Here is a 25,803-nt window from a genome sequence, read left to right on the forward strand (position 1 = left end):
CCCCCCTGGTTGATGGAGACCCCCGTCTGCCATCACCTCCCTGCTCGGGGAAGGCAGCTGCTTCAGCAAATTGGTAGCCGCGATGCCGGGAGGAGGAGGGCTCGGTGCCCAGTGATGGGGAGCTGCCCCCCAAAATGGGAGAGAGCGAACGTGCCCTGTGGGGGCTGCGAGGTCGGGCAGCACGTTTGGAAAGGTCCCGCCAGGGTCCCCACACCTGGGATAGCCATGTGGCACCCACGAGGGCCGGTCCTGCGCTACGCTGGGGGGGTTCGTGACACCAGCAGCAACGTGGCTGGAGTCCCAAGCAAATCCAACGGAGCAGGGGTACTGCAGGCAGAGGCTGGAGCAGCTCTGTGGCACACTTTCCCCCCCCAGACACCCCCTCATCTCCTCCCATGGATGCCCAGTAGCAAGAAGCACAGGAGCGAACGCAACCTCGCTGTTTCAGCCCGTCGTGCCCACCTTTCGGAGTGGGGAGCGAGCCATAGCGTGCTGGAGAGCACCGTGCCCGGGCTCAGGGGGGAAATTCAGAGCGCTGGCTAGGGGACAGGGATTTGGAGCCTCTTTGCAGGGGCTTTGTTTGGTTTGGTTTCAGCATAGCCTATTTAACTCCAACAACTGGCAAATGTTGGGGAGAAAGGAGCTCTTTGTTAAAGGCTGAACAGCCCCAGGTCTTTAAGTCAGCCTGTTCGAAGAGCTCTGAGAAGTTGAGATAGCCTAGGGACGGGCAGATTTTGGGATGGGCAGATTTCACATCGCTCATACCTCTGAAGGGAAGCATGAGAGTGAGGGTTTGCGCACCCCGCTCCCAAAGAAAAGCCTAGCAGAAGCCCTGTAAAGCACCACCACCATCTGCCAAGTCTTTGTCTTCACAGAGGAGGTGGAAGGGGGAACACCCAGTTTTCTGAAATCTCCATTACAGGTTGCCTATGAGCTGCAGCTCTTCAGAAAAAATACTTCTTTCTCTGGGTTTCCAGGAAGCAAAATGTTGCCCTCCGCTGTTTGCAGCGTAGCTGGAACAGAGAGCTCGCTGCGTCCGAGCCCGGCCAGCTTTTTGCTCCGGTGTCACATCCTTGGTGGTGGCCAGGGCCAGGGGCTTTGGGGAAGGACAACTCCTACCCAGCCCGTAGATGCTGCAAAGACCTGTGAGAGGTCCAGTCATCCTCCGTTCGCCACCACAAACAAATGCCTCCCATTCTCGGGGTGACCTGCTCCCACCCTGGCACCTCAACACAGGGCTGAGACATGGCGGTTGGCCATAGGTTTGGTTGGGTTGGGTTCAGACTGAGGCGCGTCTGCTGAAAACCAGCCTCCTCGCACTTCATGTTTCACAAAGTAACAAAGCCAAGCAGTTCAATTGTGCATCCTTGGTCCAGTTCCTCATTTTCTCCCTTTTCTTCTCTTTCTCCTTGGCGACTCTTTGAGCTCTTTCTGGTAACTATAGAGCTATGCTGGCAAACTTGTCCTCCAGCTCCTCCTTGCTGGAGCTGCAACACAGATGGATCCATAATGCCAGTTGTCTTTTACAGACCTCCAACATCTAAGTGCTGAGGGTCTTAAACTAGTAAATGGAGAGAGTGACTACTCTTTTCTGTAGATGTGGAAACTGAGGCACAGGCATCCAGGTGAAAAGAAGTCAGATTTGAAAGCCAGGTGACATGGTTTCACTTGGAAACCTTTGCTGCATTGGCTTCCTTGGCATCTCTTGAGGTGCTGCCAAGAGGGAGCGGACCCTTTTCCTCTTCTTGCGCAGAAGGGAGCAGGAGCTGGGGACAGAGCTGGGGACACAGCCCTGTGGCCTGTCCCCAACCCATCACCTCCCCGCTCGCACAAGGGGCAGCAGGCGGAAATAAAACACAATTCGGGGCTGGCGGAGTCGGGGAAGAGCGAGATGAGCCTTGGTGGGGAGACCAGCCTCACCTTTCATATTCTAATGCCTTGCCTTTGCCTGATTTGTGAGCTCTCGGGAGTCCTGCTGGGAATTCGCTCGAACGGAGGCACACGCCGCCGTCCCTCGGTAAATTACACAGAGATATAATGAAGGAGGAGAAATCAGTTACTCTGTGACTGCGGCTCCCCAGGGGACCTTAATTCAAATATTTGTGGAGCTGAGCAAGTGGGGCGTTGGGGAGCCGCTGAGTTGGAGTGTCTCTCGACAGGTTGCTCGCAGGTGGTTGGTGGTGGGCAGGCAGCGCTCTGGGCTGCAGGATCTGTCCCCAAAGGGGCTTCAGGCTCTTGACGGTGCTTTGGGTGTCATTAGCCAAGAGAAAGATGCTGGGGGAAGGTGGGACTGTGGTCTGGCTGCGGCTGCCTGGAAACTGGAGGTGAGCTCCAGCCTGCAACTGGTGGTTGTTGGGATGGGGCAGCTCCCTGCACGCCTTTGCCAACGGCTTTGAGCAGCACGGGGTGATGGGAGCACCTGCACAAGCTCTGCATCGCCCCAGCACCGTCCCTTGGGAGGGATGGGGACGGTGACCTGGGGAGGTGACAGCCTGGCCCTCCTGTGGTTTCCTCCAGCAAGGGAGGAGCAGGGTTTGCAAAGCCAGGCAAGCTCTCTGCTGCCCATGTGGGCACTGTTTTCAGTAATGAATATAGAAAGGGTTAAACGCTGCATGGCAGCGAGGAGCAGGCAAACCCCACATTGCTTAACTGAGGAATGAGAAATTCAGTTTACCTCCAGCTCCATCACCAGCCTATTCCCTCTGTGTTGCCCTCAAGCCAGGCTTTCTGCCCTCTCTCCTCCCAGGGTATGCCAGCGCCGTGGACCTGAAAAAACAAATGGGATCCAGTTTGCCCAGCCAGCAAACTGCACCAGCAAACAGGGCACAGCCGGGTGGGGGTCACCCCCTTGCTGGATATATGCAAGACCTGCTGGGTCCTACTTCACCCTGATGGCCAGGGCTGTAGCTCCATCAAGGACACAGTGGCCCCTTGGCTGTGCCATGGTGCTCTCGCCCGCTTCAGCAGTGGCTGCTTTCGCCTGAGCGTGGACAGCCGGGGTGCAGGATGAGCTGAGATGCAGGGCGCTCGGTCCCCAAGGAGAGGCGGTGGGGTGGGGGCTGAGGGCAGCTGCGTTCACCCTGCGCCATTCTGCACGGCCACGCTCTTCTCGTGCAGGTCCTACACCATCACCCCAGCACTCAGAAGTGATGCTGTTGCCAGGAGTTATGCACGCGAGCGTGAGCACACACAGACGTGCCCCCCCCCCCCCCCCCAACCAACCCCGCACCTGCTCCTTGCACGCCCGCTCGCACGTGCGCCAGCTCTCCCGCTCCCCAACGGGCCGCTCTGCTCATGTGCCAGCATCACGCCCCGAGTGCGTGGCAGTCACATATGCGCGCACACATGCTCGCTCCCAGCCGGAGCGCCGCTCGGCATCCCTAAGTTTTGTCTCCGGATGCCGGGGCTGCCACGCATGGCGGGGGCAATCCTGCTCCCACCCACCCACCCGCACCCCAAGTCGTGCCACCCGCCACTGGCAAGCACGGGCACCCTCCCCGCGCCACGGCCCCTTGCACGCTCGGCGCCTTCGGGGCTGCATGCACACGCGGCCGCGTATGGATCTGCAGCATACCAACTGTTGGGAAGGAGAAGGAAAAAAAAACCCCACAGATTCAGCTGAGAGAGGTGGGGGGGGGGGAGAGAGAGAGAAAGAGAGAGAATGACAGACTGCAATCCCCCTTGAGTGCCTAGCCTCATGAATATTAATAAGGTGGTAATTAAAATGCAGGGACACAGCAGGACGGATGCAGGCGCTGCCTTCGGAGCGCTGGGAACGGGGGGAGCGCGTCTTTCCAGGCAGGTTTTGATTCCGTTCTCTGATGAAAAGAAGAAAACGGAGCCTTCAACTTTAATCAGTTTAGAGTTTTTTTGACACGACATATCTTTAATTGCTGATATTTCTGCTCTTCTCAAACCCGGCTCCACCGACTCCAGTCTAAGCGGAGATAACGAACCACGCTGAAGTGCCGTGGATTCGTGCTGTATTTACGCCTTGACTTGTTTGCTACTTTCCTGGGGTTTCACCTCTTTGCCTGGGGTCGGAGGGCACAGCCCTGCTGCCAATTGCCTCTGCAGCCAGACGTGGGGGCTGGAAATGCAGCCCGGCATCTCTTTGTCTAACACCCCCCCCAACCTCCCCTGCAATAGCCTTAGGGAAACCTGCCTTTTTTGGATGGTAAATCCCTCTTCTTGGCCGTGGCTGTATGGTGAGCTTGGAGTTGGACATGATGCCACCTGGTCTGGGTGGTGGCGGATGGAGGTTGGGGCCATGGGTGGTGGCAGGGAGAAGGTTGGGTTGGGTCGAGTTGGGTTGAGTTGGGTTGGGTTGGATTGGGTTGGGTTGAGTTGGGTTGGATTGGGTTGAGTTGGGTGGGGTTGGGCTGGAAAGCAGGTGTCTTGAGAAGAGATTGTGTTTCCCCTCCCCAGAGGAGGTTCCTCCAGTGTAAGAGTAGAGGTGGCTGTTGGATTGTTGAGTTATCATTAAGGAGGCCTAAGTCTCCTTCAATAACCAGGGTTTTGAGGTTGTGTGAGGGTCCTGTGAAGGATGCACAGGGCAGGCTTAGAGGACTGTGAGCAAGGTGAACAGAAGTGTTCACCCTTCTTGGAGAAGATAGTTACTCCAGTGGGTGTGGTCCATTGAGGGAGTACCATGTTGCTGGGAAAATGAATGAAGAGTGTTGATTGGTGCCCAAAGGGAATGTGTCTGGTGTGGGAATTGGACCGTGTCAACCCAGAACAGGGGTTTAGGAGGCAATTTCTGGCAAAATGTAGAAGGAAAAAAAAAGAACCCACAAAAAAACCCATACCAGTGCAAATAGTTGTTTTAGGTAAAGCCAGAATGTTTGGTTTGGCCTGGAAGGTTTTTGTTTTGTTATGTTTGGGGGTTGCCTAATTTTAATTAGATCTCTTCTTTTACATTGAAATCATTTTTTGAACTGAAAAAAAAATAGATTTGTTGGAATGAAAAAGTCAAAAAGATTCTTTTAGAAAATGCCCAAATACAACAATTCATCATGAGAGTGAAAGAAGATGGTTTGACATCTTCAAAGCCTTCTTCCCTGCCCAACACAGGTATTTCTTTTTTTCATTCCAAACAATTTTTCAGCTTCACCCTGAGTTTTAGGATGATTCAGCCTTTTTGAATCTTCAAATTTTTGGTAAATCTACTGTTCCTCCAAAACCAAGCAAAATCCCCCTCAGCTCTTAGAAAGATGAGAGTGACCAAGTGAGTAGGGCACAGCACAAGTCCCCTTACAGCTCCACAGCTGGTGCCTCCATACCAGGGTTGGAGCTGGCCATGGAAGGACACCCCATGTTTTCTGGGCAATGGAGGCACTCCTGGATCATGGATGGAGGATAAGGGATTTGCCCCACCTTGGAGATACTGCATTACCCAGAGAATGACTGTGATGTTTCAGGGGAGTTGTTGCAACGTGGTTCTTTGCTCCTGCATCCTCCTGGGTCCAGAGATGCGTCCCAAGAGGATCTCCTGGCCTTCAGGCTAAACTGCACTCCCATTTCTCCCTCCCAAGCTTTGGACCTTTCTCTCTCCTGGGAGTGTGTCCTTGTGCTTTGCTGACCTGCCTGCACAGAAGGTTGGAAAAGGAGAGCTGCAGCATCCTGGAACCCTTGAGATTTTGTTGTCTGGTGGGCCAGGGTCAGAGCTGTTTGTGTAACAGGGTCTTTTCCATCATGTGTCTTTCTGCAGGGATGTGGGATGCCCTAATCTACTGGGGGGTGCAGCGGGCTGGGTGTCCTGGGCCCTGCCCCCCGGCAGGCTGACATCTCCCTGTTGTGCTGCTCCACGGCAAAGAAGCTGCTGATCCAGCTTTGGGCTTTACTGCATTCAGCTGCTGGATCCATCTCCTTGTTGTTCTGGTTTTCCTCATCCGGAGCAAATGATTTCCCGTGTGGAGGGATGGCTGGTTAGCTCAGGTGCAGGTAGGGGTTGGGAACTGAGCTGAACTCCTTGGCTGGAAGGGCACCAACCCAGCTAAAGCCGTTTGCTGAGATCTGGCTTTTTGTGACACCTGTGTGAGCCATTCCCCTGCAAAGGAGAGGGGGGATGACACCTCCCACCCCCTCCCCGGGGACGTAGCCCTTCTGCAAAGCTGTCCCATGCCCTGCAGCAGCACAGGGTGGCCCTGGGAACCCCCGGAACACAGGGGGTTGGCTGGAGGGTGCAAAATGGGTCCCCTTGCTCGAGGGATCAGCACAATCCCAACTCCTCCATGCTTATACCAGGGTGAGCCAAAGCTGGGGTTGACGTGGGGTAAACTGGCACAAAGCTAGTGAGTATATGTCCAGTCTTGCCCATCAGGGTCTTTGGGTTTTAATGGTGTTAATGCATTTTGGGGTGGCAGGGGGATTCTTTGCTTGTCCCTTCTTGCCTTTTAATAGATTGGGTACTATGGTTTGTGCCTGGGGTTGGGTCTCTCCTCCTGAGCAGGCAATTTTGCAGGAGTGGCTGTTGAGTTGGCTTTCCCTGGCCATGCTGTAGCTATGAAATGTGAGGGTGTGCTGGAGTCCCCATCAGGGACCACGGCACACAGAGGGAACAGGCAGGTGAGGGATGAGGAGATGGGAGCTGCAGGGAAGACAGCACCCATGGAAGGGGCCACCTTGGGATCAGCCGGCCTCAGCCAGGGGAGCTGGTGGAAAAACAAAGCAAAGCTGCTTTGGGTGTTTAGTGGGGAAAAAAATTATTTCTCCTCCTAGTTTTTTTTTTTTCTCTGCTTCTCCTCCTTCATCCTCTCCTTTCTCCTTTCCTGCAGTGCTACAACAGCTCCTTGGAGACAGGACAAGAGGAAGGTCTAGCTGGTGTCTGAGCCCCACTTCGCCCCAAACCTCCCACCGCTGCCATCTAGTCTGTGCTGAAAAACTTCGGGAAATATCAGGTTTGCCATGCAGATGGGGTGATGGGGCTGGGGCACTGCGGTGGCAGGGACAGCCCTGGGTGGAGCGGACAGCCCTGGGTGACAGCCCTGGGGAGGACGGGAGTGCAAAACCCTGTGGTGGACGGAGGGAGAAGACATCGCTGTGCTCTTAACAGAGAATTCAGGTGGTGAAACACAAACGGGACCTGGTGACTTGTGCGGGGAGCAGAGGCTGGGCTGGGGCTTGGCCGTGAGGAGCGTGAGAGGGAGGGTACAGGATGGGCCCTAGGTACCACATCCCGGTGACACCCCTCCAGCGGTCCCCGTCACCCCCGAGTCATATCCTGCTTGTGCTGGCTCGCGTCTCATCCTGCTGCCTGCAGTTTCTCAATCCTTTTCGCTCCCGCCAGCATTTCCTGGCTGCCAAGGTTGCTGCGGGGCCCATGGGCAGGCAGGGCTGGGGGGAGCTCCCAAGGCATCAGGGAATTTAGGATGGGGGAGCAGCTGGGAGTAACCTTGCTCGCCCAGGGATGGTCAGAGCCTGGCACCGCTCCATCTCCTGCCCGTGTCCTGCCATCACTTGCTTCATCCCCTGACCATCGGCTGTGTGGGGCCACAGGGGCTCTGTCTGTGCATCTCCTGGTGCACGGCGAGGGCTCGCAGGTCCCCCACGCATCCATCCTGCTGCCTCAAGCCCCAGCAGCCAGGGCAGAAAGCCAAGGTGGGAGTGAACTGGATGCTTATCCTCCTCCTCCTCTCTCATGCCCCGGATCCCTGCAACAGGCAATGGCTCCGCAGGGATGTTTGTGAGAGCCGAGCCGGGGCTGCAGAAAGCGCTGCGGGGCTGTGTCAGTGAGGAGCCCAGCCTGACTCTACAGTCCCAGGCTGAGCCACGCTCAGGTCCTGCAGAGAAAACAAACACTGAGCTCCATCCTACCCTATTTTACAGCAGAACTGCCATTTAAGGGAGGAATTGGAGAGGAGACATCTTCCTCTCTCAGATTCCTTCTTGCCAGCGCAACCCCCCCCTCCCCTGGCGTACGCTGGACCCTGCTCTATGGAGCATCCCAGCAGCTAAAGGATCATCCTCTGGCTGCAGTTTTCCTGCGCTCTCTGGGTCCCTGCTTTGTGCCCAGTGCCCTTTCCTCCTCCCCAGCCCCATCTTCGGAGGGGCTGTGCTTACAGCTCGCCCAGCAGCGGGCTCCAGGAAAGGTACCGTCCTCCTCCGGGACGGTTTGTGCCCTGGCACTGGAGCAGCCAGGCTGAGCCAGCCAGCGCGGGGGGTTAGCAGCGGCCGAGCCGCTGCCTCTTGGCTCGGCTCAGCGCTGGGGTGCTGGGCTTAGGATTTCTGGCCTTGAAGTCCTTCTGCAATGGCCAGGAGATTTCAAGGGGAATTTTTGGCACAGCAGGGAGATGCTGCAATACACCAGCAAGCTGGAGCCTTGGAAGGGGGGGGGAGTCAGCTCTTACCTCTGCCACAGACTTTCTGGGATAACCTTGGTCAAGGCTTTGTGCTTTGCTTGTCCTGCTGCAAAACAGAGCCACGGCTCCCACTCCTTCTGTGCTGCTAAATCTGCTTGTGCTCAGAGCCTGGCTGGCAAGGAGGGGAAGAGCGGAGGGGGTCTGCACAAACATCAGCGTTTTTAGCACCGGGGTTTAGCCTCAGGGGATGGGGGAGCTTTCTCCCCGTGTGGTTTTTACCCAGGCGTGACATTGCCTTTGCTCGTTGCTTCCTACCCACTGCGTTGAAGGAGAGGCTGAGTCCCGGCGCTCGGCGGTGGGCTGCCGGCTCCTGCCAGAGCTGCACTGCAGCAGGGCTGAGCGACGGCTCCCCGCATCCAGGGCTTTCCCTGCACAGACCTCGGGGCTCTGGGGCAGGAGCTGCCCATCCCACCGCGACCCCCAGAGCGGCATCGTGTGGGACCCCGGCTCCCACCCTCACCCGGCGCTGAGGCCTGTGGCGAGTTGCAAACTGGGGGTGCGGGTGCCCAGGGAGCACCCGTGGCTGGATGAGGAGCTCCCACGAGCCAAGCCATGGGGGACCACGGCACCTGGGGTGCTGCGTTTCGTCTCGCCTGGCTTACGGGAAGGCAGGACACCTCGGAGGGAGCCCACGAGGGTTATTGCACCCAAGAGGGTTATTGCACCCACGAGGGTTATTGCGCCCACGAGGGTTATTGCACCCACGTGGGGCTCAGAGCTGGGACCACCGCTCGCCGTGGGGTGCTGACACCATGCATCCCTCCTCCTCCATCACCCTCTGGCCAGCACCCAAAGGAGCGTGGCCGGGCAGGGACCCAGCCCAGGGCTCCCGGGTGATGGAGGAAGGGTCGCCCCTCTCCCAGGGGGTGTGGGGGGGGGGGGGGGGGGGGGGGGAGATCTGGGTTCTCCGTTCCTTTCTTCCAGGCCAAGCAATGGTTAAATTCCTTTCCAGCTGAGCTGGCAAGCAGAGCCCAAGCATATTAGTCAGATCCCTGTAGGGGGTGGGGAGGAGGAAGGAGAGAGCAGCGAGGAGGGGCCGGAGCGGAGAGCCGAGAGCTGAGCTATTCTCCGGGGCGCGAGTGCAGGGAGGCAGGCGCAGCAGGAGTTGCTGCTTCCCAGAAACTTGATTATTTTTAACCCAGGAAGAAGAAAGGAAGGAAGGGGGGGGGCAAAAAAAAAAAAAAAAATTAAAAGAGGAGGGGGTAAATCTGGAGGAACTGGAAAACAAGCAGTTGGCATTTGCAGATGGCTTTGCTGAGGGGAGGGAAGGCGAGCGAGGGTCGTGGCGTGGGGCTGCCGGGGTTGCCCCCGTGCCTCCCTGCACAGCCCTGGCACGGTGGCGGGGAGTGGACGCAGAGCAGTGCCAGCCCTGGCTGGCAGTGCCCCCGCCACAGCCGGAGAGCCCAGGCTGCCCCGTGCCTTCGCCACCTCCGCCGCCTCCGGCCTCTCCCGGCGGATGTTGGTGCCCGCTGGGCTGCGTGCTGGGGGAGAGGGATGTGGCCGGTTTCTCTCCCACCCACCCGCTCACACACAAAGAGGGCACGTACGCCGGCGGTTGTGGCTTCCCGGATCCCTTCTTTCCCCTCCTGCTTGGGGCTGTGGCTGTTTCAGAGAGCTGGGGGGGAAGGAGGGGACCATGGGGGGGAACCTGACAATGGGCACGTGTTGGTGGCTTCAGGGGCCGCTGGTGGGACCTCGCATTCAGGACATGGTTTAGTGGACGTGGTTGATGGTTGGACTCGATGATCTTAAAGGTCTTTTCTAAGTTAAATGATTCTACCATTCCATGATCTCCGCAGGGCTGGGTCTTACAGGGGCACCATGGGGAGCTGGAGCTCTCCAAATTGCTCTGGAAGGCAGGTTAGGCTGCCCAAGGGAGGGCACTGGAGGTATCATGGAGGAGAAGGCAAGGCCTTTCTTCTTGCATTGCCTCACCACGCTTCGGTGGGAGTCCAGCATCAGAGAACTGCAGAGAGTCCTCAGTGGCAGTCCGCCCTGCATTGCGTGGCTGTGTTTGGTCTGCGGTACAAAGCCCTGGGGTGGTAGTTTCGAAGCCCTGCAGCTGGCAGATCTTCAGGGAAACACTTGCCCAAGCCCACATGTCATGTTGCAGGTCTGGGCTCCTCGTGGTCCAGTCCTGGGTCAGGGCAGGCTGCCCAAAAGTTCCCTGTGAAGGTCAAACACCTTCTGGCCCAAGCTCCCAAGGTGAAGACCTACCATTGCTCATATCAGGTATTTATTTCACTGCAGCACCCACACTTACTGGAAGCTCAGTGTCCTCCATGGCTGGAGCGTGACAAGCCCTGGGTGCAGGGCTTTGCCAGAGCTGGAGACCCCGTCCCCGAGATGCAGAAGCAATGCTGGCTGCAACAGCGTGCAAGGGAGCTTGGCACTGCGGCGTTGGGAGCCGAGGGCACTGCTGCAACGGGGTGGTGATGGGAGATGTAAGCAATGGGCAAAGTGGGCGCTTTCCTCTGACTCTTGCTGAGGGAACTTCGTGCTGGGAAACAGCATCATCTCCATAGCACGCCATGGCCAGCCAAGGTAAACCGAGGGGACAAGTCCCTCCCTGGGCATGTTTTGCCATCCTGGTCCTTTGTAGGACTTCTGCTGTCATCTCCTCCAGTCAGCTGCAGCGAGTGGGGCTGCATTTTATCCACACAGCAACATCAGTGCCATGTACCCAAGGGAGAAGAAATCCCTGATTAAGTAGACATGACCAGACCTGGCCAGAAAATGGATCTTGTCCCCCAAAAGCAGAGAGGGGACAAGGACAGGCAGCTCAGCTGAGCTAGTGTTGGGTCAGGTACCTCTCAAACTGCATCCCGTGCTGGCAGAGCATGCTGACTGTTTGGGTTTTCTACAAAAACCCCTTTGGACAGAGATGCCCCTGCTCTGAGGGGTCCAGCTGGGCCTCGCCAAGGGTATTTGCCATGTTTTAGACCCCAGGACAATGTCACCCCAGCTGAGCAAGCTGGAGCCAGGGAGCTTCCCAGTTGCCAGCCGGATCGCTAGTGAGGAAAACATGTCCAACCCGCTGGGTATTCCCTCGTGTCTCCTTTCCGAGCATTAAAAGTGCTAATTAAACCTGAGCTGCGCTCCAGCATCTGGAGGGATCGGCCGCCTTTCCCAGCAGGCCAGCTGTGAGTCTCTGTGGGGACAGTCCCTGGCGCCATCCAGCAATGAAGAAGGTCACTTGGCCATGCTGCTCTTTGCACCCAAATTTTGAAGGCGGCTGGCACAGCCCTGGAGCTGGGGATGCTCCCGAAGGGGCTCATCCGCAGGGCAGCCCCACAGACAGTAGGGTGGGATCATCACCACCCCCAAAACCACAGGCTTGGTGGAGACGGGGCACACAAGCTCTCCTTCTGACCTCTTCCCCTCTGAGGTATTCAGAGCTGGCTCTCACCGGAGAGCTGGGGTGGGCACGAGGTGGGTGTTTCCAGTGGACAGCAGGAATTCCTGACTCTCAGCCAGTTCTGGGCGTTAATTCCCTCCTGGGAGGCTCGGCCACATCCCAGACCTCTGAAGGCACAAAAGCCCCTCAGAGGGCAAAGGGCCTGAGAGGGGAAAGGGTAACTGCTCCGATGGTGGTGGGGAGTCAGGATGGCGGAGAGAAGGGAGATTTTTATTCCCATGATTTTGCACAAGTGACCTCCCATCATTTCCTTAACTCCGAGGGGGATAAAAAGCAGCCAGAGCAGCGTGCATTGGGGTCCCCAAACAGGGTGAAGGTGCCGAGCTCTGTGGTTCACATCCCCGCTGCTTGGACAAGGCGTGCGCATCCCCTGGGCTCCGCAGTGAGGCCAAGGTGTCCGTCTGACCGTCCACCGTTGGCCCGGGGAGCAGCTCCGTGGGTCCTTACAGCCAAATGCTGCCCGCTGGGGAAGCTGCCCCTCCGTGGGGACACCTCCGACCTCCCTGGGGGCCTTTTCCCCCCACCCCTGTACCCCTTGCCCAGAGCCCCATAACCTGGGCTCGCAGGGAGAGCTGAGCCCGGCGGCTGCACCCCAAAACCAGCCAAAGACGCCAACGCCGGACCGGGAACCGCTCACACCCCACAGCCACCTCGCTCCGCAGCAAACTCTTTGCTCCCCCCGCTGCGAGGGCACCTGGGGCTGGGGCTCGCCGGGGGCTCGGGGCGATGGAGGGCCCTCCGAAGAGCCCCTTGTGCTGGAGGGAGACCAGCTCTCTGCCGGCAGGGTATTTTTTTTTTTCTTCCTCGCTCTTTGTTAAGCTCCCTTTCAGCTGAAATGGCAATGCCTGGGTGTTCTGAGCTGACAATAATTGCTGCAGTCTAGACACTGTCTGGTATGAGGCACGGGGAATCAAAGAGGCCCCTTCTCTCACTGCGACTTTCACACATGCTCCCTCGCTCCGGCTCTTTCCTTCTCCCTCTCCCATGTTCCCTTGGTCTTTGCCTTCTTTTTTTTTTTTCTTTTTCCCCCCTTGCTCCCCTCTATCTGCCTCTCGCCGAGATGGCGAAGAAGCGTCAGCATCTTCCCCCCCACGCTCTCCCTCTCTGCCGTCTGTTCCTCTCTCCCGCTCCCCCTCTCCCTCGCTTGCTCCTTCTCTCATCTGTCTCCTCTCTCCTTCCTCCACTCTTACCTTTATGCTATTCCCTTCCTCCCAAAGTTAGCAGAGAAGCAGGAGGGGGAGCTGGCAGTGCTGGGGATTTAACTCCTTCCTCGCCCTCTCGCAGGCTCTCCTCCCCATCCCAGCCCCTCGCCGGAGGTCTGGGGTGCTCGGCTGCTTTGGGGCGCTGGGCTCCTCTCTGCCGCCCAAGCCCACGCTGGGGCTGGAGCATCGGTCCTGCGAGAGGTTGAGGACGTGTCCGGCAGGGTTGGGCTGGGTTGGATGCAGCCCGGTTGGGGTGAAGGGGACCGATGCACCCTCTTTCCCGGCACTGGGAGCCAAGGGGGGCTGCCAGCATCCCAGGGCTCATCTTGGATTGTCCCCTCCAGTGAACTCAGCACAAGATGGGAGATTGGGCTGGGGCTGCCCTGGCCACGTTCACCCTGGTGCCGTGGGCAGGAGGAGGGTGGTTTGCTCTGCAGCAGGCGCTGCCTCTCCCACCTCCCGCGGAGATCACCTTTGCTCTCCCCTTGCCTTCCCCACACCACGGATGTCTCCCAGCCGCGCGGGAACCCAGCCTTGGGGATGTAGGTTGCTCCTTCCAGCCCTGTAGCAAACCAAAAGGAGATGATTTTTCCACCCACCCACCCACACCAGACCTTAGCGGAGCTTGCCGTGCTGCTAGAAGGAGAGATTCATCCGAGCTCACACATAGCTTGCAGCAATGCCGCTGCCTCGGGCTGAGCTCAGCTGCCCTGGCGCTGCCCTGTGCCCGCTGCAGGCTCCGGCCGGGCTGTGTCCCACCAGCATTTTGATGGGATGCCACGCGGCCAGTTCCAGTCACGCTCAGGAATTAGGCTTTTCCGCTATGATGCTATTAGCAGATCATTTCTAGCTCAACCCTGGACTTCTATTAACCTCTGATCTCTGTGCGAAAGACCCTTTTTCTGTAAAGCCCAACAAAGAATGCCAAGTTTGGGGTAATGTGAGATCTCATCACAGAGGACAGACCGTAAATGCTTTTACAAGTGGGGAAACTGAGGCAAGAGGCAGTGAGTCCATTGGGTCAGTCTGCCAAAGCCAAAGCTGCCGTGGGGCCACGCGATTCCTCCCTGCGGGACCCAAATTTGGGGCCAGGCACTTGCACGCTGGCAGAGCCGCTAGCTTGGCTGTCCATGGGCACAGCAAGCAGCTCTCCCCGCGACCTCCAGCATCTCGGTGACGGCCGTGCTGCTTGCTTACCACGGAAAAGTCACATTAGGAAAGTATGCGATGTATTTTTAACTGTCTATAATGCAATTTAACAGCTGGAAAGGAGGAAGAAAGCCAACCCCATACAATCAGGCAGATCTCTGCTGTCCACAAGCGAAGGCTTGGTGGACTCGAGGTTTTTCAGTATGGTTGGGGGCCTTGTTTGGGAAAAGGGCAGGAAACAACCTCATCCGAGAGACAGGCTCTGGCTCAAGGAAGACAGCGAGTGCAGGATGGAGGCCAGAGGACCCAGCAGCTCCTGGCATGAGACACTTGTCCCCAAAAGCCACCATGCTGTCCATATCTGTAGAGGCCGAGTGCTGGGGCCAGATCTGATTCCCCCAAAGAGCTGGGTGTCTTGGCCGTGCTTTGGCGTTGGGATTCTTTGCATGCTCTGGCAACGGGGCTTGCAGCGAGGGTTCTGGGAGCCAGGCTCTTCACAACATCTGCTCTTTACTGGAGGTACTTAATACAGGACACATTTGCCCCTGCCATCCCCAGTCCCAGGTTCCTGTGATGCTCCCGGGGCTGGATTTGCTGGGAAGAGAGGTGCTGCCAGGCTGCACCACCACCCTCCTCCCCCGGGATGGGGAGGGCTGCGTGCCCCCCACACCGCTCTCCCACCCAGACCCCCAGCACCTTCTGCTGGGTGCGGGGAGGGAGCTCAGCGAGGCTGCGGTGTGAGCTGTGCCCAGGCTCTGATGCATTGCCTCCTGCCTTCCCTGCCTGCATCCTGGGGCAGTGCCTGCCTCCAGTGCACCGAGATCCTGGCAGTGAGGGCTAGAAACGGCTGCTCTTTGTGTTCCTCTCCATGCCATTCAGGTAGAAGTGCTCATCCACCACCAGTGATGGGTCTCTAACAGGGCTGAACCCTAACAGGGACCCTCCGAAGCGTGGGGGCTCTTTGGGCAACAGTAGTAGGGCTTTCCTGGAGGGGTTGGGTTGGTTTGCTGCCTCCAAGCAGCTGGATGTTTAGGGGGGCAAGTTTGCTGTCATCATTGGTGTTACTCCCCCATGCTTCTCCTTGGAGGACTTCCCCCCCCACCATGGTCCCCAAGGCTTAGAGGAAGAGAGCGAGACTATCTCCAGCCCTGTCCCAGGGGACACCCCCGTGGCGAGACTCATGTGAGTAGCTGCTTTTCCCCAGCTTGAAGGCTGGAAGCTGCTGGCAGCTGGTTCATATATTCAGGGCTTTGCACACACACTGTAAAAATGAGCCATGGGACGGCCTGGCGGGGAGGGGACTCGGTGGTGGGGGGCTTTGGAAAGCGCTTGGAGGATGTAGGACCTGTCGATACTCAGAGCTGCTGCTGTTTGCACACCTTTGGGGGGAGTGATGTGAAGTCAGATGGAGTCTCCTAGGGCTGGGGGCGTATCTCGCCAGGCAGAGCATCACTGGGCTTAGAAATGACTGATAGTGGGAGAGCAAGCAGAAACACAGGCACGGGGAAGGAAAACAACTTGCCGAAGGTCATCCCCGGGCCAGCGGCAGAACCAAGAATAAAATCCAGGTGTGCCGAGCTGGTCCTTGGGTTGTTTTCACGCACGTGGTTGCATTAACGCTGCTGCCCCTGGGCAGGGGCCATTAACTATAGAAGTAGTTTCCCAAAGCCACCGGTGCCCTCTGGAGCCACACTGCAGGCTTTGGGGCAGGTTTGCATCTTAGAGGAGAGGTCTGGATATTTGGGGTCCCATTTTCCCTTGGAGCATCTTCCAAGCCCAGCTGCTGGGTGGATGGCAAATGCCATTGGATGCTGGCTGATAAGGCCAAATGGTTAAAAACACTGCCTTTATTTGGAAGCTTATCTCCAAATCCTAATGAAAACAGACACAGAGGGAAGCCAGGGACAGCAGAGGGGGAGGACTCGCACCCCAGTGCGGTGGGGACCGGGACTGGACGATGCAGAGCAGGGGGACCTGGTGGGGTTTGGAGTCTGGCCGGCTCTGGCACAGGGGGAGGTGAGATTTAAAAGCTTTGGGGCAAACCCAAGGAACCAGGGCAAGACCGTTGGGTCCCCTGTGCCCGGGGAGGGCAAGCCTGGAGAGGCAGCTGCGGTCTCCCTCCAAGCACCCCAAATCTGGGAATCTTCCCGAGCTTTTTTTTAATTAGGGGTTCAATGAGGAAGAAAAACCTTGAAACCAAGGAAACGAGGGAGACAAAAAGGAAAATGTCAGCTCCTGCAAGGCAGAGCGAGCTGGCTCCAGCACCCTGGGGTGAGGGTGGGTGCTGCCCCTGCTGCCGTGACCTCTCCTCTGCGGCTGGGGAGCAAAAAGGTGACCAGATTGGGATACAAAAAAAAATGAGAAGGTGAAAGGAAGGGTCTTGTGCAGGGAGGGGTGAAGGGCTTCTCCCCGGAGGGTGCTGAGCCGCTCGGGAGGAGACTGCTTTGGTGCCAAGAGGGATGACGGAGGAGGCGAGCAGAGGTTTTTAGGGCATGCTTTGGGGCAGAGAGCAGCTATGGTGGGCTCAGCAATCCCACGAGGAGCTGGACTTCCCAGACACCAAAATAATATTCCCAGGCCAAAAGTTGTGGGGTAGCGGGGCTGGGAAAACTGGGGATGAGACGTGTGCGTGTGTGTGGATGTAGTCCTGGCTGTGCCAAGCCCCATAAATCACAGTGGTGCAGACTGAAGCTCCATCGAAGGAAATTCTTCCTGGCCAGATTTGGAAATTTCCCCTCAACAACCTCAATTTTCCCCACCAAGAGGCAGAGACGCGGGCTCCCGATTACGACAAGTGCAAAACCTTACTGGGGAGCCGGTATCACGACGGAGGGGTTCGCTGCCCTGCGGCCCATGGTGATGGGTGTGCAGAGCCCTATTTCTCCCCACGCTGGGGCAGATCCGGAGCGGTGCTAAGGGTCTGAAGGTGCGTGCCGCCATCGCCCCATCCCTCGCTCTCGCTCTCCCCATCCACGGCCGGCCGGGCCCAGCTCCGCCGTGCTGGGGGAGCGTAACTTGATATTTTTCCTGCGCGTCCCCCAGAGGGTTTTTTCCATTACACAGGCAGAGCAGAGCAGAGCGAAGCTGCCTGCTCGCCCGCTCGCCCGGCTCCCCCGCCTGCAACCTCTGGCACCGCTTTTCCAGCGGCACATTGTGCAAATGTAACCTTTCAGCGAGCCACTCCTACGGCAGGAAGCCGGGGGGCTCCGCTCCTGCCAGGAACGCAGCCGGCGCGGAGCTGGAAGGCAGCCCGTTAATCAGAGCCGGCTGACAGCGAAGCACACATCCTGGGCAACAGATTTCTGCTCCCTCTCCCTCGCCCGCTCAGCCTCGCCTTCCCGCTCCTGCTCGCTGCGGCTCAGCTACGCCGTCCTGCCTCCCCATCCTCATCCTCCTCACCCTCGTCCTCCCCATCCTCATCCTCAGGCCGCCGACCGGGGTAACGCTCCCCCAGGCACTCTCTTCCCCTCACCGTGCCGAGCGAGAGCTGCCCGTGCCGCTTGGCGTGAAGCCGGTTGGGGACCTGGCACCCCCGGCATCCCCGCGAGGAGGGGACCGGCCGCAGGACGCGACGGCAGCCGCGCCGCGGCGAAGCGCGCGCCGGAGCATCGTGTCCGTTGCCGGCCAGCAGCGGGGATGCCGTGCCGGCGGATGGGACCCATGGGTGGCTATGGTGGGGGCTCGCTGCTGAGCCCCCAGCCCTCCCCAGGACCTTGTACGGGGTCCCCCCAGCAGTGTCACCCGGCCGGGGACTCCTCGTGATGCCGCGGTCTAGGCTGTGCCCCCGTTGCCGGGTGGCAGTAATTTTCCTCTCTCTTTGACCATGACAGCAGCGCTTTGAGGCAGCGCCTTGCCCACCTCCAGCCTGCTATAAAAAACAAACGGGAGCTTTTATCTCCTGCGTGGGCAGCGAACACGTCGCAGGGGCTCTCCTCCGCTCGTGCCCAGCTTTGTCCGGGCACACCAGCGCATCCCCACCAGCGCCAGCGGCCGCTCGGGGAGGGTTTATCCCTGGCTCATCTCCGTGGGGCCGCAGCAGCTCGCGGCAGCACGCCAAGGCCCTGCACCGTATCTCGGATGTGCCGGCCCTGCCAGTCTCTCCCCAGGGAGAGGGGCTGGCTGAGCTGAGAACGGCATCTCCGGCGGGGAAGGCTGGGGTGGCCGCGTTGGCCAAGGGGATGGCCGGTGTTGCCAGCTTGGGTAATGTTCCCCAGGTGCCAACAACACCCTCATGTCCAGGTAAAGTCCAGCGAGGAGGAAAAGACGGATGAAGAGACCCCATCGTCACCTTCACCCGTGCAACAGGTTCTCTTCAGTGCAGGAGTGCGGGGCAGTGCCGGTGTTGGGCACCTCTGCACCCTCACTTTGGGCTTGCTAGGAGTGAAAGGCCACCGAAAATGGTCACATCCAGCCTGGTTTCTCCCCAGCTCCTCCTGCCCCTGCATGACCAAGCGCTGAGGCTTTTTCTCCCATAGCAAAGTCCCCTCGGAAGCACCAGGGGCCCCTCCGGCCAGGGACTGCCACACAGTGCCATGACTTTGGGGGCAGGATTTATCCCCCTCCTAATTGCAAGTGCATAAAAATCAGCTGTCTAAGCTGTGTGGGATTTCTGGGCTCACAGGCATGGCCGAGCAGAGATGAGATGCAGGGGTCACTTTTATCCCCTCCTGACTTGGGTTTGCTTTGCTGAGGACGAGGGGTTTGATTTTTGGAGCTGCTGAGCCTGCTGTGGGCTGGGCTGCGGGTGCGAGGGCTCCTCCAGCCCAGTGGGGCCGGCACTGCAAACCCCTGCATTTATTTTTCATGTCTGATTTCTTCCTAGTTTCGAAGCACTAAATGTGCTGCATTGTAGCATCTGTTTTTGTGGTATTTCCAGCCCAGCTGGAAGCAGGAGGCACTCAAAATTTAGAGATGGAAAAAAATAACGGATCTGGTGAGATTTCAGCTTCCTCCCAAACTCACCAAACCTGGGATGCCGGGAGAGCCCCGCTGCAGGCGCAGGATCCCGGGGCCTCAACTCTTCCACCCACTTCCCGCTTTCTGCTCTTTGCTCATCCCAAACCGTCCTCTTATTCCCAAATCGCTTTCAGGACACTGCACAAAGCCTGACCCTGCTGTCGGAGCTGGGGACGGGCAGATAATACAGTCGTTGAATTTATTTCACCTTTTCCTCTGGTTGCGAATTGTCCAGGAGCAGATGGCGATTTTCTCAAGTGTATCCGTTATTCGAAGTCACTCACTGAGACAGCGATGGCTCAAACAAATCCCAGGCCCCCTGCAAAGCCATCATTTGGTCTTTCCATCTGCCCAGCCGCCGCCGTCGGCGTGGGCTCGGCTTCCGCCAGCGAGCCGGAGGGAAGTGGGGAGGCAGGAAAAGCCGATGGATGGGGTCAGCCCCATCGCCTGCGCCTTTCTCCCCCTTCATCTCTGAGCCGTGCCCGCAGAGTGCAAAGCTCCGGAGGCTGTCAGGAATGGTTAGGATCCACATCCCAGCTTTGCTGGGCTTTGGGGGATTCGGGGCTGCTCTGGCTGGCTCACACGGTGCCTTCCCGTGCCAGTGCTGGGGTGAGGCTAACTCACTGGGAGAGTGCCCAGTTGCAAACTGGGAAGCTGCTTCTGCAGAGAACATGCCAGTGGCTGTTTGTGCTGCACCTCCCTGCCCAGTCAGGGGGTAAATGGGTGCTTTTAGGGTGGTGAAACACCGAAACAGCCCTAGGAGACCTCATGTATGGAGCAGTCCCTGGAGCACAGGCTGGTGTCGCAGCTGGGGCTGGAGGCACCGAGGGTTTCTCTGTGCAGGAGTGTGCCCAGCTTTGGGTGATGGATATGACAAGGGGACCTGCAAAAGCAGCTGGGGGATGACCGCAGGCGGCCAGAGCCCTCCCAGTGTTGGTGGCACTTTCCTGGGGGAGCCTGGGCAGGTCTGGGAGGGATGGGCTTTGCCCGGCCGGCATCTGCCAACCTCCTACGGCCTCTCCAAGGGGACCTGCATGCCCGTGGCTCTGCTCCGGGTGCTGCCAGACTGGTGAGAGGCCAGGCACTGGGTTTGGTCCATCCCCAGGATAACCACCCCTCAAAAAAAACCCCAACCCACCCCCAGTGTAATTGTGAGAATGGAGAAAAATGGGGAGAAACACATGAATTCCCAAGCTCACTCTCAGCCCAGCAGTCGGTCCCTGGGGCTGGGGCATCCTTGTCTTCCCCACCTAGAGAGGGGCTGAGCTGGGGAAATGCTCCCGCTGCGATCTGCTCCCTCCTCCTGGCTGTACTGGCCTTTTTTCCTTCCTCATCTTCTCTCTTTTTCCCTCCCGGTGACCCGCAGGGAAGGGGCCAGGCTGGCCGGAGGGGACCCAGTGCCCTCACAGGGGACATGTGGGGACCCTGCTGTAACTGGAGCCATGCGGGAGGCACTGGGGGGGCTTTGAAGGATTCACAAAGGGTGAAACACTTTGAAATGCGGTTTCCTCTCCCCCCTCCACCTCCTCCCGGGCTAAACAAATACCCCTGGCCAGGAGATGCCTCCCCATCCCACAGGCTTTTGTTCCCAGGGCTTTGTCCAGGGCTTGGGAAGGGGCCAGGACCCCCCTGCCTCCCTGGGGACACCAGTGCCGACAGGGTCCTGCGCTGCCTGGGATGCTGAGAGGGAGGCAGGAGGCGAGAGCTGGCTGTGCCCCTCGCCGCAGGGCTTGGGGACACTCCATGTACCACCTTGGTGGCCTTCAGTGGCCTCCGGCCGCTGTCCCCCTTGCCTGTCACCCCGCTGCCCCTTTTTGCCCATCCCTGAGAGCTACTCGAGGGACAGGTCCTGGTCCATCCTGTCCCCTCCTGGCACCCTGCCACCAGCACAGCCCGCAGACTCTGCACATGGGCAGTGCCACCAGCTCATATCCCCCGTGGGGGACAGCCCCAGATGCTAATCTACACCCAGCACCCATGGGACCCTCCAGGCAGAGGGGCACCGGCCATGTCCCCATTGCAGGGACCCCACAGAAGAAGCCCAAGCGAAAATTACGTGGGTTTTTGCAGAGACCTCTGGCCCCCAGGAACCCATCACCACTGGGCTTTTCATTTACATCCCAAAAGCCACTTTAATTACACCCCCGGGGAGGGATCACTTCAGGGAGTTGCTTTCTGGGGCAAAAAGTCCGTGGAAAAAACCCCTATGAACAGTGGAAAAAACCCCTATGAACAGTCAAACAACCCCGATGTGACCGAGGAGACTCCAGTGCCAGCCTCAGACAACCGTCCCTGCTAGAGACACCCTTGCTCTGTGCAAAAGAAACACCTCAATTAACTCAAAGCAAAGGTGAGACTCCAAATGAAGCTGCTGGAAACCAAACCCCAACTTTGCCCTGGAGCGAAGCATTTCTCTGGTGACCAAGTTTGGAGGAAAACAGGATTGTTTGAAATGTCCCCTGTTGTTCCTGCCTCACACCAGGAATTACAAGAAAAAAAAAAATACCCTTTTTTTTTGTTGAAACTGTGCAAGTATCCGTAGGATGGGCAGAAACCATTTGCCCCAGCCTCGCTGGTCCTTTCAAGTCCCTGTTCTCACGGGGCCAGGCAGCCGATGCTGGTCCAGCCTCTCTGGCCGGCTGCAGCCAGAGCTGTGCAGAGCCTTTCCAGACAACAAAAGCGCTCAGGCTGCCTGATTTCCCTCTGCCTTATCTCCTTCCGTGATGGCCAGGTTATCAGGAGGTGGAAAAGGCCTCAGGACACCCTGACCCCAGTCCCTGTGGGCCTGGGAGCCCAGGCAGGGGCAGGGGATGGCTGTGGGTGGGGGGCAAAGCTTTGCAAAGGGCAAAAACGAGGGGCTGTCAGCACTTGGGGGTCCCATCCTGCGTGGGGCAGAGCCCTTTTTCTCCTGCTGAGGTCTTCACTGCGTGCAGTGGGGTGGGCGAAACCTCCCTGGGGAGCAGCTTTGAGGCTGGGGCAAGCACTGAGACCTCCAGTCGCCTGCGTGTCACCTCCACCCGCAAGACAGCCCTGGGGATGCTGAGCCCCGGCGGGGCGAGCGGAGGAGGCTGCGGGGCCGGCCGGTGGGGAAAGCAGCCCCGCAGCCGAGCGCCGCGCTTGTCACCCAGACAAGAGATCAATAACTAATTTCACTGCAGCAGCAGCGCTGGTTTTTTTCCAATAATTGTGAGCCGGCGGTGGGGAATGAGGCTCTCAGCACCGCTCCACACCAGCCTGCGCCCGATCAATCGCCACACCGCTGGGGCAGCAGGAAAACTCATTTTTCTCCTTTTCTTCCCTCTCTCCCACCTCCTCCTGCTCCATCCCTCCTCCTCCCAGCATGGTGCTGGACTGTGTCCCCACGCTGGGTGGGATACGGGCTCGGGCTTTCCCGAGCTGTCCCCGTGGTAGTGGGGGCAATGGCTGAGCCTCCTGTGCTGCCTCAACAGCGCTGAGCGCTTCGGTCCCTGTCACCTGCGAGCCAGACCTGCCTCCATGCAGAGACCACTGGTCCCAGCAGCTTGGATGAAGGAGGCAGAGAAGCGGTTTCTCCTCTCCTCGGTGGGATCAGGGGCTCCTGAGGGTGCCCTGGCCACCGGGCTGTGACCTTTGGTGGTCTCTTGGTGCCTTTTTGTGGTCCAAATGTGCCCCTTATTTTTATAGTGATACAGAGGGAAATCTCTAGGTTTTCATCTCCTGGGCGGTTGGTCTGCTCCAGGGCATGAGCCCTGCTGAGTTTCTCCCATAACTATCCTTTATCCCTTCTGTTTCTGTAACCCCACCATGCCGCAGTTTTCCCCATATGTATCTATAATAGATGGGGCTGAGAACATCCCCTCCTGCTCCCTCCCACGCCGTTATGAGCCACCGTGGGCTCCGTGTCCGGAGCAGAAGGTGTTGCTCATTCCTAGGTCACAGAGTAGCTCTTGGTTTTGGGGTCCCCAGGCTGATCTGTGGGGTCCTGTGATCCATGTACCCACAAGGCAGCAAAGAGCGATGCTGTGCGCTCAGCAGCTCCCTGGGATCGAGAGATGCTCAGACAAGGGTAGAGACTGGGGCACCTTTGGATCTCTCCAATACCTCTGGTGGGTTTTGGACGAGTTGCCGCGCTTGGGCACTGCAGCGAGGAAGACTCAGCAGTAGGTTTGTCACTGCAGGATCATCCAAGCACAATACACCCAGTGCAGAGGGCAGCAGTGTGGCCCCTCATCCTTTCTCCCTAATTTAAGACACCCCCCCCCGGTTCCCCAAGAGCATCCCCATGAATTAAACACCGCCTTTGCTGCGGAGCGCCAAGCGCTGCCTGCATAATTTCAAAGTTTTATTACTTGCCTTGAAGGCACTTATTGATTGGGGTCCTCTCCAGCTGATGGAGATTTTAGTATGGCCTGGGCTGGCCAAGCAAGGCAGAAATCTCAGTCTCTCCAGCTTAGCTAAACTGTGGCTTAAAACCTCCACGACACCTCTGCTCCTGGGAGCGGGGTCTCCATGTGCACGTCCACACCGGAGCTGTTGGCACTTTGAGATGTTTTCTGGCTTCTCAGTCTCAGCCCAAGAGCTGGTTCCCCCCAGATCATGCCACATCCATGCAAGGTTTAACCCAGAGAAGGATTTTCCTGGGAGGGTTTGAGGGGCCTTTAGGAATTGGGTTGAGGGCAGTTTGGGGGGATTTCTGCCCTGCTGAGACTCCAGGCACCGCTCACCATCGCCTTGGGGCGTGGGGATGCTCGTGGGATTTGGGATTTACGTGCAGCACCCACTGTTGGGTATAAGTGACAGCTTCCCAGTGAGCCACGCTGTGTTTGCACACACGCGTGCGCGCGCACACACACGTGCTCCAGCAAGGAAACCAGGGGCTTTACCCTGAAGGTCTCCATGGTGGGGGGGCTGTCCTCTGCCTCTTGGCTTGGCTTTGGAGAGGAGCTGGGAACAGCCGGCATCACCTTTGCTTTCAAGCTCTCCCTGACACTGCAGGAGGCTGTGGGGCTTTCAGGGCCACCGCGCTGCCAGCGAGGGCCACCGACCTGCCTTCATGCTGGGAGATGGGTGCACCCCACTAGCCCAAGCATCCCCACACCTCTGTGGCCCCGTGGCCGCAGAATTGGCCACTTCCACGCTCTGGCAATTTTTGTGTCCTTGGGGGCCCCCCTGCTCTGGCTCCCAATTCCCCCTGTCCCCAGGGGTCCTAGTGTGTGGCTGGGCTGGGGTTTGGGGGAGCAGGAGGGGGGTGGTGGGAGCCCCCACGGCTCCTTTAAGAAACCCACAACCAGCTCCAGAAACCAGCTCAAGGTCACAGCGGGAACCTGCGGACTTGGCAGCGGCGAGCGAGGGAGGAGGGATGGAGGGAGGGAGGAAAGCAGCCCGAGATCAAAATGAAGTCACAGCCAGGGAGAGGGGACGGCTGGTGGAGTAGCGGAGGGGAGCAGGAAGGTGGGGTGCAGCAGAGCAGGGCATGCAGGGGGTCCCACCCATGGGTGCCCCCCTGGGATTGCTGCAGCCCCAACCTCAGCATGAACCCTCGAGGCTTTGCCGTGTCCCCCCCCGCACAAAGCCTCGTGCCCTCCTCGGTGCCATCCAACGTGCCCACAGTGCTCCAAGCCAAGGAAAGTCCCTTTGTGCCCCCAGAGCCATCCCGGGAATGCTGGAGTCACGTCTCTCCCACGGGATATCCCAGGCTCTGCAGGAGATTTTCCAGCTCCTACAGGAGCAGGGCAGGAGGGAGCTGCCACCCTGGAGGGTCGGATCCTGCAGCAGCTCACGGCACAGCCCACTCCCAAACTCTTACCTTATTTTCTTTTTAAAGCTGGTTTTCTTTTTAAAGCAGCAGCTCCTGGAGTCCTGTGATCACTGCTGAGTCTCTGCCTTCGTTTCAGGCCAGGAGGACCTTCGGAGTCATCCTCGCCAGAGAGCACAGAGAGGGGAAAAATAAGTCTTTAAAGGCTCAAAACCCAAGAAGTTAATAAAAAATAATAATAAAAAAAAGCCCTCAACATTTAATTTTTTGGCATTGAAACAAATCTCACAATTCTGGGTACTCCAATTTGCCCTCTGGGCAGGTAGAGCTGGGGGAAGCGGAAGGCATCAGAGATTAAGATAAAGCCTCTTCGAGCCAGGATGCTCACAGCAGGGTTAGCCCATCCCCTCCCGGCCCCGGGGCCTGATCCTGTCCCATAAGCTGCAGCACTTTTACCCATGCAGGGAGCTGCTGGCTTAACACATCTGGGGGCTTTCAGGGGACAAGCAAGAGCAAAGCTGGGGCAGACCCAACCCCGGAGGGTGGCTGCGGCCAGGCTGGGGCTGAGCTGTGGCTCCAAAGCAGCTCATTCTGGGGTTGGTTTGGCGATGCCCGATTTTAATTTTCATCAGCAGAATTAATCTGTGGAGTTATTTTCCCTTCCTCCCCCTCCCCTTCCTCTCCTCCCCGCTTTATACAGAGAATTTGATCATTTCTCCCAGGAGCTCGGCACCATTAACATTCACTCCCAATGCATGTGAGCCGCACTGCATCGCCAAGCACCGCCGGTGCTGCTGGCTCCGGTACCCGACCCCAGCTCAGAGGGGACCTGGGCATCAGCTTCTCCATCCCACAGCCCGGGCTGGGAGAGCCCCTCTGCCTCCCCGGCTCTATGCTGGGCTGCCCCGGCACAGGCAAAGGAGGGTGGGAACCTGGCCTCCACCTTTGCTCTGCTGAAGCTTGGACTTTTCCAGAAAATGAAAG

At 58.3% G+C, this 25,803-nt stretch overlaps 1 long non-coding RNA gene across 2 annotated transcripts in view; it reads left to right on the forward strand.

Moving 5' to 3' along the window:
- The window catches only part of LOC126052464 (uncharacterized), a 36,826-nt gene extending 11,793 nt beyond the window's left edge, over nt 1-25,033 (forward strand). The window contains exons 1-3 of one of the 2 annotated variants that reach the window (XR_007510048.1): nt 5,843-5,943; nt 6,777-6,899; nt 24,910-25,033. This is a non-coding gene — a long non-coding RNA (uncharacterized LOC126052464). Of the gene's footprint in view, nt 1-5,842; nt 5,944-6,776; nt 6,900-24,909 lie in introns of those variants that run through there. The other variant, XR_007510047.1, reaches the window with a different exon arrangement.
- The last annotated feature ends 770 nt before the right edge of the window (nt 25,034-25,803 follow it).

Source organism: Accipiter gentilis, chromosome 29 (assembly GCF_929443795.1).
Source record: "Accipiter gentilis chromosome 29, bAccGen1.1, whole genome shotgun sequence".
NCBI classification, from domain to species: Eukaryota; Metazoa; Chordata; class Aves; order Accipitriformes; family Accipitridae; genus Astur; species Astur gentilis.